The sequence below is a fragment of the Prionailurus bengalensis genome, chromosome A1 (genome assembly GCF_016509475.1).
Source record: "Prionailurus bengalensis isolate Pbe53 chromosome A1, Fcat_Pben_1.1_paternal_pri, whole genome shotgun sequence".
NCBI lineage: Eukaryota > Metazoa > Chordata > Mammalia > Carnivora > Felidae > Prionailurus > Prionailurus bengalensis.
In genome coordinates this window covers 207,575,533-207,589,172 of record NC_057343.1, presented here as the reverse complement: position 1 = coordinate 207,589,172, position 13,640 = coordinate 207,575,533, and the positions used below count along the sequence as shown (strand labels likewise).

Genomic DNA, 13,640 nt, shown 5'->3' with positions numbered 1-13,640 from the left:
GAGACCCTATAAGTCTGTTTCCTCTTTATTATAAAACTATAAGCTTATTGGGGTGCCTGGGTGGCTCAGTCAGTTGAGCGTCCGACTCCTGATTTCAGCTCAAGTCATGATCCCAGGGTTGTGGGATCGAGCCCTTCATCGGACTCTGTGCTGAGCATGGAACCTACTTAAGATTATCTTCCTCTTGGGAAATACATATCAAAACCACAATGAGATACCACCTCTCACCTGTCAGAATGGCTAAAATTAACCACTCGAGAAACTACAGATGTTGGTGAGGACACAGAAAAGTGGAACTCTTTTGCACTGTTGGTGGGAATGCAAACTGGTGCAGCCACTCTGGAAAACAGTATGGAGGTTCCTCACAAAATTAAAAATAGAGCTACCCTACGAGCCAGCAATTGCACTACTAGGTATTTATCCAATGGATACAAAAATGCTGATTCAAAGAGGCATATGCCCTCCCCCCAATGTTTATAGCAGCACTATCAACAATAGCCAAATTATGGAAAGAGCCCAAATGCCCATCGACTGACAAATGGATAAAGAAGATGTAGTATATATACACAATGGAATATTACTCGGAGATCAAAAAGAATGAAATCTTGCCATTTGCAACAACGTGGGTGGAACTGGAGGGTATTATGCTAAGTGAAATAAGTCAGAGAAAGATACCATATGATTTCACTCATGAGGAATTTAAGAAACAAAACAGATGAACATAGGGGAAGGAAAGGAAAATAAGATAAAAACAGAGCGGGAGGCAAACCATAAGAGACTCTTAAATACAGAGAACAAACTGAGGGTTGCTGGAGGGGAGGTGGGTGTGGGGATGGGCTAAAGGGTGATGGGCACTTGGGAGCACACTTGTTGTGATGAGCACTGGACATTATATGTAAGTGATGAATCACTAAATTCTACTCCTGAAACCATTATTACACTATATGTTAACTAACTTGGATTTAAATAAAAAGAAAAAAAAAGATTCTCTCTCCCTCTGCCCCTCTCCCCCTCTCACTCTTGTGCTCTGTCTCTAAAATAAATAAAATGAAAAAAAAACCCACAAAAAACCTCTAAGCTAATTATATATAGTTTTGAAAATGCAAAACTAGACAAAGGAATATAAAAATAGTCTGCAGTCTCTTAACTCAGAGGGTAATGTAGCCCTCTGATTCACTAATAAGATTTTCATAAATTTTTTCTATTTGTGTATATTTATAGACAGCACTCAGTTACATATTCAAGTCTATGCTATGGTTGAATGTGGCAAAATCAAATAAGGGAATAGTCTAGTTTGTTTTGGGACAGGCAGTATAAATATAGTCTGTTTTGGGACAGGCAGTATAAATAGTATAAAATATTGGTTTTCCAGACTTAAGAAAGTCTGAATTCAGGACATGAAATATAGTTAAAGGGCATCTTTGTATAATGCACAAGTTCAAGTGTTATAAGTCAAATGTGCAAAAATTCAGAACCACTTGTTTATATGTGTGTCATTTACTAAATTGAGAGCATTCAATTTGTACTTGGCTTTTTTTGTTGTTGCTGTTAGGAGATTGAAGAGTCTACCCAATGACGCCTCTTTCAACACCTGAAAATTCTTTCTTAAACACCTTAAGTCAATTTATATTTTTTACAAGAAAACCAATAAAGATTACCTTTTTAAAAAACATTGAAAAAGGGTGTTCTTTGTTGAGATGCTGGAAAGGAGTATATTCCAATGTCATACAAAGTCTGGCCATAGGGACAAAGCTGCCTCATAAATCACATTAGCCTCATAAATCTGTGTTTTACCTACATGCATGGTGACCTTCTGCATTTCTTTATGTCTTAGAATTTTTTATAGTCTCCTTCTTGGTAAGGTATAGCTCCCTTTCTGATGTTTGCTATATAGGGTCCATGTAAGCAAAGTGTCTGTTGGGGAAGATAAACATGACACTGACTGCCAAGGATTTAGAAATCTGATTTAATGGGTGCTTCTAAGTGGTAATTGCTTAAGGGTAGTTCTTAGTGTTTGTTAGGGTAAAGCCTAAGTAAGTTGTGATAGCAAAGGCAAGGCAAAAAATATAGTGGCTTAAATAATATGGGAGCTAATTTTTCTTTCATGTATATAATAATACAGTCTGTCTAAGCTGATGGAGCAGCTCTCCTCCACAGGGCTCATCAAGAACTAAGTTCCTACCACCTCGTTACTCCATTTCTTTGGACATTGCCCTTTTCTGTATGATTGAAGTCACTCTCGTTACCTTGATGCAATTCACAGAATGTGAGAAAAGCCATATTCCAGAGAGTAGCCTGACTTAAGTTAGGGATGATTTGAAATTGTGTACTGTCTTTCAATCACATTCCATTGGCCCACACTTGGTCATATGGCCACATGTAGCTGGAAAGGAGGCTGGGAAATGCAGTAACCAGGTGGGTGGCCATGCATCCAGGAAGAAGAGAAGAAGCAGCACTTTGCCTACATATCACAGAATATCAAGAACATCAGAGGCCCAGGGGCACCTGGGTGGCTCCATCGGCAGAGCATCTGATTTCAGCCTAGGTTATGATCTCGCTGTTCCCAAGTTTGAGCCCTGTGTTGGGCTCTGTGCTGACAGCTCAAAGCCTGGAGCCTACTTCAGATTCTGTGTCTCCCTCTTTCTCTCTGCCCTTCCCCCACTCATGCTCTGTTTCTCTCTCTCTCAAAAATAAATAAAAACCTTAAAAACTTTTAAATAAAATAAGGTTGCTACTGTGATCTGGGTATTGTCTGCTCCTGATCCTAAATTATACACAAGGGCCATAATGTTTTCTATTATTCTATAATAGAAATACAAACTAGACTATTCCCTTATCCCAGGTATTAGCATTCTTCACACTCTTTTGGCAAGTTTCCTTAAATTCAGAAGTAGTGATTGTATAACATGAGCATGCATAACAATCACCCAACGTGGTTGTTAAAATTGTGTATTACAGGGGCGCCTGGGTGGCTCAGTCGGTTACGCATCCGACTTCGGCTCAGGTCATGATCTCTCGATCCGTGAGTTCGAGCCCCGCGTCGGGCTCTGTGCTGACAGCTCAGAACCTGGAGCCTGTTTCAGATTCTGTGTCTCCCTCTCTCTCTGGCCTTCCCCCACTCATGCTCTGTCTCTCTCTGTCTCAAAAATAAATAAATGTTTAAAAAAAATAATAAAATTGTGTATTACAGATTGGCTCAGTAAGTCTGGGGTAAGCCTGAGGAATGGCTTTTTAACAGGGACTCCCACTGAGGCAGAAGATCCTGGGGCCACATTCTGAAAAACCCATAGAGGGCCCAGGCTGCAAACCTGTTTTCAGGTGCTCAGAGAAAGAAATTTTCATCTGGACCAGGACTCCGGTCTGGGGTAATTTCCCTTCATTTATCATTCTCATTAAATTCATTGTTCATCTCCTGCTGGAAAATTGTGCACTTAAGAGCTGTTGTAAGGAGGTGATAATGAGGTAAAAAGTTTTAGCCATTTAAGACTAGGACTGTTCTGTTCTACCTATAGGTTTTCTATATCTAACACTTCACATTTTGTCTGCAAGTTTTGTACCTGATTAAATTTAAAAATGTCCTTTTACTTTTCAAAATGTGCTGCTTTCTCTTTGCTGCATGGCTAAGACATGACTTTTTTTTGCATCAAGCCTCGGTCCTTTCTTCCTCTTGCCCAGTGTCACCAGTATAGATCATATTATTCTTTCACAAATGGCAAAATGACTTTGCTAGGGATTAATGCAGATGATTTTGGGCTTGGGTCTTGATTTGACACTCCCATGTCTCTAGGCTAGGCCTCACAAACTAGATAAACTTCTCTGGGGTGGAAAAGCAGAGAGAAAGGAGAATAGTCAAGATTCTGAGATGTTGTGTGTGTGTCCCCCAGACTGGTCCTTGCTCCCTACCCCCAGTTCTTGGCAAATTCCCCACTCCCACCTCTGGGCCCCGCGGATGAGCAATACAACCCAAAGAGAGATTTGAATACTGTGTACCTTTAATGTCTGTCCCACTTTTCACGGCCGGATTGGGTTAAGGGATGAGGTAAGAGAGGAGGAAAAACTATTAATAAAAAAGCATATTAATTAGTACTTCAAATCCCATCCCAACAGGAACGGAGCGCCAGGAGGAGGACCGGATGGAGGAGAGCCAAGAGGGGTGTGGTTTAAACCCTGGCTGGGGTCTGTTTCCAGAGGACAGCACGGTCTGTCTTGGGCATTTTATCAAATCGGGGCCAATTTCCTTGCTTTTAGACTGGACCTACTTTGGATGCTTTTAAGAAGATCAGGAATGAGATGAAAGTTTCAGAAGCTAAGAGGAAGACCTGTCAAAGATTATTCTGCTTTCCCAATCATACTGAAAACTACCCGAAGAACTGCCCATATAGTTTCGGTCCTGGGCAGCCATGGGGTGTGCTGCTCGGTTCTCCGCTCACCGCGGATCCACCTGTGCTGCCTGAGGGTCCACTGCAGGATTCCCCAAAGCACACGCGGGCCGGCTGCTCTCAGCTAGTGACTCTGCAGGGCAGGGGAGCTAGAGCCGGGCGGGTCCTCCCCACGCGGGGGCGCTCCAGCGGGCCACCTCTGTCTGCTCTGGGCTCTGAGACTTTCTCTGAGCTGCACCGTGGTCTGATGCTCTCCCCCCACGCTGCCCCAACTGCTGCCCCCATCCAAGTCCTGCCCCCTCGTTTTGCCTTCCACATGTCAGACCTGCAGGGTGGTGGGACACCCTTCTTGCCCACTCCTGCTCTTATCTTCCTTTTGCTTCGCAGGCTTTCCCTGCGCTTGAATGCTATCTTAGCCTATGCGTCGTGAAGGACTTGAACTGCCGCAAGTTCTTTGTGAAAAATGTTTCTTCTTTTTTACAAGTGTCTGTTTGGTCGTGGGCTCACCTACTCCCCCCCTCAACTCTTGTATGAGAAAGCAGACCTGTTGAATTTTGTCCCTAGTGTTGAGAGCTTTCTTCAAAGAGAGAAAAAATGCTTTGACCCTTTTTAATTATCTTTTTTAGGTCGGACATATTGATTTTAAACGCAGAATTTTTTGCAAGAGCTTTGAAAAAGCTTAAAGATAACCAAAAATAATTCACAATTTGCTATTCTCTTTTGTAGCTCACAAGAAAGAAGAAAAACAGCATAGTAATATGATGAGTGCCAGCATGTTGCTTCAGGTCTGTGGGATCTCTTCCAGTGGTGGCTAATAGTGTCAAATACGTCAGCAAGACCAGTAAGGTAAGAACTGAGACACGTGCCCTTGCCTTGTGTGCTCGGTGTCAGTTCAGTTTTAGGGAGATAAAGGCACAGAAGCCAGGCTGAACAGGGTCAAGGTGTTAATGGAAAGTGAGGAAGTGGACACTTCAGGAAATTTGATTGAGAAGCAAAGTGCTTTACTTATTTGGCCAAGAAGAGCCTTTCTTCTTCTCATCCTCTTCCCTCCTTCTCCCCCTTCCTTCTTCCCATACTTTCCTTTTTTTTTTCTTTCCCCCTTATTTTCTTCTGATCCATCTTCCTTTTTGTTTTGTTTTGTTTGCAGCCAAGTTAACATAGTATTGGTAAAGATTTCAGACACTGTTGGAAATATATGATGTTGGAAGTTCCTTGTAATGCCACCCTCTGGAAAGCAGGAGTTCTCAATTCTGGTTGCATATTGCATATTAGAATCATCCAGGGAGATTTTTTTTTAAGTTTATTTATTTTGCGAGAGCAGGTGAGAGCAGGGGAGGGGCACAGAGAGGGAGAGACAGAATCCCAAGCACGAGGCGTTCAAATTCACAAACCGTGAGATCATGACCTGACCGAGATCAAAGAGTCAGACACTTAACCAGCTGAGCCCCCAGGGGCCTCTAGGGAGACTTATTTTTAAAGCCTGATGCCAAGCCCACAGCCCATGTCAAAGACATGGCACCCAGGTATGAACATTCTTTAAGGCTTTCTAGATGACTCCAGTATACAGTCAGGGTTGAGAACCACTGCTCCAGGACTTTGCTACTCAAAGTATGGTCTGTGGACCAGTGGCACAAGCATCAGCATTCAACAGAATCTCAGCTCTGCACTCCCTCTCTACCTGCTGAATCATAACCTGCATTTCAACAAGATCCCCTGATTTTCATATGCATAATAAAAACAGAGAAGCGCGTTCTATAGAAAAATCATTAAAAGCAATAAGGAAGACTTTTTTTTTTTAAAGGTGGAATACACTCATGCTTGTAGACTGAGAGGAAAAGCCTATAAAGGAGAAAGAATACAAAGTATAAAACAGAATGTCATAATTGGTAGGACAATGTCCCAGAAGTGGTGGGAGGGATAGAACTGACAGCCTGTTGGGAAAAATGGACTTTGAAGAGGAAAGGGAATTTGTTTCCTTATGACTTTGGAAGAAAAGAGAATGAATGATAGACTTACAAGCAGATTTGAAGGCAGGGCAGTAGCCTCCTGATGGCCTTTGTTTTCTGCTTCTTACAAGGAAGTAGGAGAGGTCATTTGCTAACAATGGATGAGGTATTGAACACTCACTCACCGTGTTTTGCAAACAAAAATCATATGTAATCTTTCCAGTAGCGCTATGATGATTCTGTTATACACATGGGAATATTGATGCTCAGTCTCTAAACATCTGTTCTGAGGTTCCTTCTATATGTCTTCACTCCTTCGGTGACATCACTCAGTGCCCCTGTAAATGTTATCCACATGACTCTGAATCCCAGATCTACATTTCCGGGCCTGATCTGTGCCATGAACACCACTAAGTTGCAGACTTGACAATTCCATAATATTGCCTGATAGGAATCTCAAACTGGGCAAAGAGAACTCTTCCCAAAGCTGTACCCCACCCTCGACCCCACTCATCATAATAAAGCTAAAATTCCAGGACTTCTCCTGGAAGTGCTTCTGTTGCACCCATCCCCAAGTCACCAAGAAGTCTGGTCAATTTGATCTCCATAGTATTCTGAGTCCCCACACTTGAGTAACATCTCCACTACCATCAGGCCAGCCTAAGCCACTGTCACCTCCTACACAGACCAGCCACCCTCTCTGCCTCTGCCATTGCCTCCCTGGAACCTGTTCTGCGCATTTCAGCCACAGTGAGGTGTGTGCATGTACATGGCCATTTAAAAATCATACCCACAAGGGGTACCTGGGTGGCTCAGTCAGTTAAGCATCCGACTTTGGCTTAGGTCATGATCTCACAGTCTGTGGGTTCTAGCCCTGCATCAGGCTCTTTGCTGACAGCTCAGATCCTGGTGCCTGCTTTGGATTCTTTGTCCCTCTTTCTCTCTGCTCCTTCCTCACTCACGCTCTGTCTCTCTCTCAAAAATAAACATTAAAAATTTTTTAATAGGGGCGCCTGGGTGGCACAGTCGGTTAAGCGTCCGACTTCAGCCAGGTCACGATCTCGCGGTCCGTGAGTTCGAGCCCCGCGTCGGGCTCTGGGCTGATGGCTCAGAGCCTGGAGCCAGTTTCCGATTCTGTGTCTCCCTCTCTCTCTGCCCCTCCCCCGTTCATGCTCTGCCTCTCTCTGTCCCAAAAATAAATAAACATTGAAAAAAAAAAATTAAAAAAAAATTTTTTTAATAAAATTAAATAAGTAAAATCATACCCACAAACAGGGTAGTATAACCACCGCATCACAACTGCTCCAAAAGTGGTCAATAATTTGTGAATCTTGTTTTATCTATGTTCACACCTTCACGTTAAAAAAAAAAAAGTATTTAAAAGCAAACCCAAGATAGCCATATCATTTCAACCGTAAATATTTCAGTAGGTATCTCTAATGGAGAAGGATTTTTAAAAGTACTATAGCCAGAGGCTCAGTAGTTGAGCTGGGTGACTCAGTCAGTTGAGCGTCCGACTTCAGCTCAGGTCATGATCTTGAGGTCTGTGAGCTGTGCTGACAGTTCAGAGCCTGGAGCCTGCTTCTGATTCTGTGTCTCCCTCTCTCTCTGCCCTTCCCCCACTCATGCTCTGTCTCTCTCTCTCTCTTTCAAAAATAAATAAATATAAAAAAAATTATAAAGTACTGTAACCAGAATGCTCACTCATTTGTAGTGCTCCAGGGTGCTGCACACATTTATATATTGCAGCTAATCCTTCACAATTGTTTTGTGAGGTGGGCATTGCTAGATGACTTCACCTACAAGAATTTTTTTTTTAATTTTAGAGAGACACAGAGAGAGCATGAGCAAGGGAGAGGGGCAGAGGGAGAGAGAGAGAGAGAGAACAAGAATCTTAAGCAGGTTCTGTACTCAGTGTGGAGCCTGACACAAGGCTCGATCCCATGACTCTGGGATCATGACCTGAGCCGAAATCAATAGTCATATGTTCAACCAACTGAGCCACCCAGATGCCCCCAAAATGTAGAGAGTAAGGCACTTGCCCAAAGGGCCGAAATTTAAAGCAGAGGAGTTCTCAAATTCCCTGTTGGGTGCCCTTCCCACCTGGTCACTCTTCCTCTTTCCTATGTGTGAAGGCTCCTGTGCTCATTTCTTAGTGGCTTGAAACTCATGATCTTGCATCATTTTAAGAAAAGAGAATATAAAAATGGGAACAATCTATATATTTTCAGATTTTCCTACTAAATTTTTTCTTTAAAATTTAGGAAAAACATCATTATACTGCCATCTTCTGGCCTTTTGAAAGCTAACACATCAACAACAATACAGAGAATTTAAAACTAGGTCTGTCCAGCTCTTTCCAATCTAGGGCTGACATATTAAACTTTGTATAATTAAAATTATTTCTTTAGTTAATTGAAAAAATTCTTTAACAGTTTAATACATATCAAATGTGGAGGCTAAAGTTACATATATTCAGAGATCAGTTATTTATTTTTTATAGAGGGGATGGAAACAAAGATACATACTTAAAATTTACAAGTAATTCAGCAGCCACCTTTTGGCCATTAATTTCACCCTCTTCCAATGATAGTTTTTAAGATTATGTTAATAGAGGTGGCAGGTAAAAAGGCTTTTCCACTGTTGGTGGGAGTATAAATTATTGCAGACCTCTGGGAAAGCCATTTGACTATATATATTAGAAATAAAATTAAACACGTGTAACTTTTGGCCCAGTAAATTTACTTTATGAAATCGTCCTACATATATTCTTGTTGATGTGTGCAAAGATATATATGTAAAGAATGTACAATCTCACATTGTCTATAAAGGACTAGAAAAACCTAGAATACTTAAGGAAATATGATACCTATGCAATGTGATTTTATGAAGTTGGTTGACAATAATGTTGCAGTTATGCTGGTAATAATAACTGATATTAAAAGAGGTTTTATTTATTTATTTTTTAAAGTTTATTGATTTATTTTGAGAGTTAGGGGGAGGGGGAGAATTCCAAGCAAGCTCTGCCCTGTCAGTGCAGAGCCTGATGTAGGGCTTGAACTCACAAACTGTGAGATCATGATCTGAGCTGACATATTAAACTTTGTATAATTAAAATTATTTCCTGGGGTGCCTGGGTGGCTCAGTCGGTTAAGCGTCCGACTTCGGCTCAGGTCACGATCTCGCGGTCCGTGGGTTCGAGCCCCGCGTCGGGGTCTGGGCTGATGGCTCAGAGCCTGGAGCCTGCTTCCGATTCTGTGTCTCCCTCTCTCTCTGCCCCTCCCCCGTTCATGTTCTGTCTCTCTCAGTCTCAAAAATAAATAAAAAACATTAAAAAAAATTTTAAAAAATATTTCTTTAGTTAATTGAAAAAATTCAATTAATCTAATAATTGAATACATAATCTAATACAGATGCTTAACTGTCTGAGCCCCAGGTGCCCCAAAAGAAGTTTTTAAAAAATATCTTGGCCCAGAGCTGGAAGACACTACATAAAATAAGTACTCTTTTACAATTTTCTTTTGAGGGAGGGAGGGAGGGAGAGAGAGAGAGAGAGAGAGAGAGAGAGAGAGAAAGAGAGGCACGGAGAGAGGGAGACACAGAATCTCAAGCAGGCTCCAGGCTCAGAGCTGTCAGCACAGAGCCCGACACAGAGTTCAAACTCACAAACCGTGAGACCATGACTTGAGCTGAAGTTAGAGGCTTAACCGACTGAGCCAGCCAGGCATCCCTCTTTTCCAATTTTCTACTAGCAGATATTTATGTAGCAAAATCTACATTTGGATTTCTGCCGCTAGAAGAATGATACACTCAGAGTTTTAAGAATGGAACATGAGGCAATAAAGTATAATCTTAGCTTCATAATCTAATACAATAAATAAGATAAAAATAATTTGAGTGTAAGTTATATTGTGTGGTTTCTATTGAGGAAAAATTTAAACTAACACGAAGAAAACCGTGGTGCCCTGTGAAATCCATACCATGAGGCTAACTTTATAGTGCAATGTCTTTTTGCTTACTCTCTATTTAATAATAAAATATTAAATAGTTTAGTAATAATGACTGATATTTATCAAGTCTTTTCTATGTGCTGAGTGCTGCCTAAGTGGTTAGCATGGGAGATGTCAGTTGGTCCTCTCCATGACTCTAGAAACACAGTGTAAAGGCAATATTCCTTCCTATTTAATAAAATAGAGAGTAAGGACAGCTGAGTGACTTCCAAAGATCACACAGCCGGCAAATGGTTAAATCAGGAATTGAGTGTAAGTAATTCTGAATTCATACACAGTGCTCTTTGTATTATGCCCAAATGGGTCAAACGGGGAACAAATCGGTGTCAATGCCTGCACTGAAATTCCTGGTGACATGTATGAAGTGCTAAGCACACTGCCTGGCACAGAATAATTACTCACAAAATATTGATGATAATTCTTGTCGTCATTATTATTTGAGAGGAAATAAGGGTAGGTGTTTCCCCGAATGACACTGACAAGCATCCTTCCCCCACAACCCTTCCACTGAAAACTCTCAATTGTATTGTAATGTTCTCACACTAATATGCAGCATAAGACCCATGAAGACAGGAGTTTTGTCTGTTCTGTTTACTGCTACACCCCGAGACATAGGTCACAGCTCAGACTAAATGCTCAGCAAACATTTAGTAACTAGATTGAGAAACCAGAAGTTTTTCTCGTTCTTCTTTTCTTCTTTTGACTGTGACATCATTGGCCTACTACTGGTCTGCCATTCTGTATAATTTATATGCTTTACAAAAATGTTTCTCAAGTCTTGGTGGTTATGAAAACTTCTTGTTAAACATTTAGATACCAGAAAAAAGTAGATCCCCAGAAAGCTTCATTATATATTTTTATATCTTAATGAATGCACCCCCAAAATTTGGTACACATATGCCATGTATGTATCAAAAGGATATAAAAAATACATACTGAAGTTTTGGGGGATAGAAAGCCTCCTGGGCAGGCTTCCCAGGTGGGCCAAGAATGGCATGAGAACAGAGAGAGAGGCCAGCTTGGGGTTTTATTGTGATTTGGGGGTGGGACTGAGGTAAGGTCTCTTCCAGGAAGCTGCACACACCCCTGTTGCTGGAATCTCCTTCGCCAGAGGTTAGCATCGTGTCCTTGCCTAACCGCAAGGGAGATTATAAAATGTAGTCTTTATGCCATATCATCAGGTGCCCAGGTGCCACATTAAGCTTCCATTACTACATAAAAAGGGGAGAATGAACATAAGGGGACCAAAAACAGTCTCAAATCCAGTTATTCAATGACATTAGTTGGAATAACATTAATTGTTTCAAGTCTTCTGTGTATAGTTTACCTCTCACAATTTCTAGTTAGTGTTCCAAAGGTTGCTATTTTTGTAGCTTACTTATGGGTTTTAATATATTCCAAAGCATACCAGGTAGGCTGGGGAGGTGAAGCTTAATGGAAAAGAAAAGGAAACTAATGTTTATTTCTGGCAACATGCCAGGCACCTGATTAGAGACTTTCACATATTTTTTCTCATTTGGAAGGGGCAAGAGAGATAAGAAGAAAGAGTTCTTTCATCCATGGCCAATCATTGGCAAAATGGTAAGGAAGCCAGTTTCTCTGTCAAAACTCATGCTTTCCCTTTCCATAGGTCTTTTCTAAAATGTGTTCTCTCTGTTTATTATTTTACAACACAATACCCAGCATAGAACATAACTGAAAATATTCTGTTGTGCATCATGGTATGTAGGATATAAGTACAAATGGAACCATAATTTGTCCAAATAAATACTTAGACATAATTTGGGGTCTTACAAAATAGTACTTTGATTAGATGGTTTCCAAATCTGATTGGTCTGGATCCCAAATAACAGTCATTCTTTCCCTGGCCAAACTCAAATAACCAATATGTGGGAGCATCAAGGCCAATGGTTGGGTGTGATCACATTTGGTTCCTTTTCCTAAAGCTTTCCATGCCATCATCATACAAATATGAGCTGCCTTGGGTAAAAGACGCCAGAATTTTCTCAAAGGAGAGTGGTTCATGTGGTCAGTGTGGTGAGTATTCTACACGAATCCCTTGTTTGCTATTTCTAGTTAGACTGCAGCTAGATGACTTTCTTCAATATATTATACAGGACAAGCACAAGGGCTCTGTGATATTGTGATTTATAAGACGAAATAATGTATTTAGTCTTCTTCCCTTTTCTGGCACAGAGGTCCTTAAACTTTTGGAATTTCCTGCAATGAAAGCCTTATAGGTATGTCTTGTTATGTTAATGCGGTGATTTTCTGACCCCACCTAAGGATGGGGGCTGGTTGCTAGGGGAACCAACCCTGTGATTTGGAACTTTCAGTCCCACCCTTTGACCTCTAGGGAGGAGAGAGGGACTGGGGGTTGAATCAATGGCTAATAATTTAATCAATCATGATTATGTAATGAAGCCTTCATAAAAACCCGGAAGGACTGAGTTTGGAGACTTCCCGGGTTGGTGAACTGGTGGAGGTGCTGGGGGAGTGGTGCATCTGGAGACGTCTTTTCCTCATGCCCTGTCCTAGGTATCTCTTCCATCTGGATATTCCTGAGTCATATATGCTTTTATGATGAATTGGTGATCTGGTAAGATGTTTCTCTGAGTTCTGTGAGCCTCTCTCGTAAATTAACTGAACCTGAGTAAGGGGTGATAGGAACCTTTAATTTATAACCAGTCAGTCATAAGTATAGGAAACAACCTGGGCTTGAGGTTGGTATCCCAAGTCAGAGGGGGTCATTGGAACCTCCATTTTATAGTGAGTTTGTTGGAACATAAGTAACAGCCGGGACTTACAACTGGAGGCTGAAGTGGGGTGAGTGTGGGGGCAGTCTTATGGGACCAAGCCCTCAACTTGTGGAATCTGGTGCTATCTCCTAGTGGATAATGTCAGAATTGAGTTGAATTCGCAGACACCCTACTTGTGTCCTAGAATTGCTTGGTGTTGTATGGGAAGATTTTCCCAGACCCATTTTCTTTCTTGCTTTCTTGCTTTCTTGCTTTCTTGCTTTCTTGCTTTCTTGCTTTCTTGCTTTCTTGCTTTCTTGCTTTCTTGCTTTCTTGCTTTCTTTCTTGCTTTCTTTCTTGCTTTCTTTCTTGCTTTCTTTCTTGCTTTCTTGCTTTCTTTCTTTAATATGAAAATTTTTCATATGAAATTTATCGTCAAATTGGTTTCCATACAACACCCAGTGCTCATCCCAACAGATGCCTTCCTCAATGACCATCACCTACTTTCCCCTCCCTTCCACCCCCCCCATCAACCCTCAGTTTATTCTCAGTTTTTAAGAGTCTCTT

At 41.3% G+C, this 13,640-nt stretch overlaps 1 long non-coding RNA gene across 1 annotated transcript; it reads left to right on the top strand.

The window, feature by feature from the left end:
- Nucleotides 1–3,194: 3,194 nt before the first annotated feature.
- LOC122494274 lies at nt 3,195–13,362 on the top strand. Its single transcript, XR_006300138.1, has 3 exons — nt 3,195–3,365; nt 5,106–5,225; nt 11,859–13,362. It is a non-coding gene; the product is annotated as an uncharacterized LOC122494274 (long non-coding RNA).
- Nucleotides 13,363–13,640: the final 278 nt, after the last annotated feature.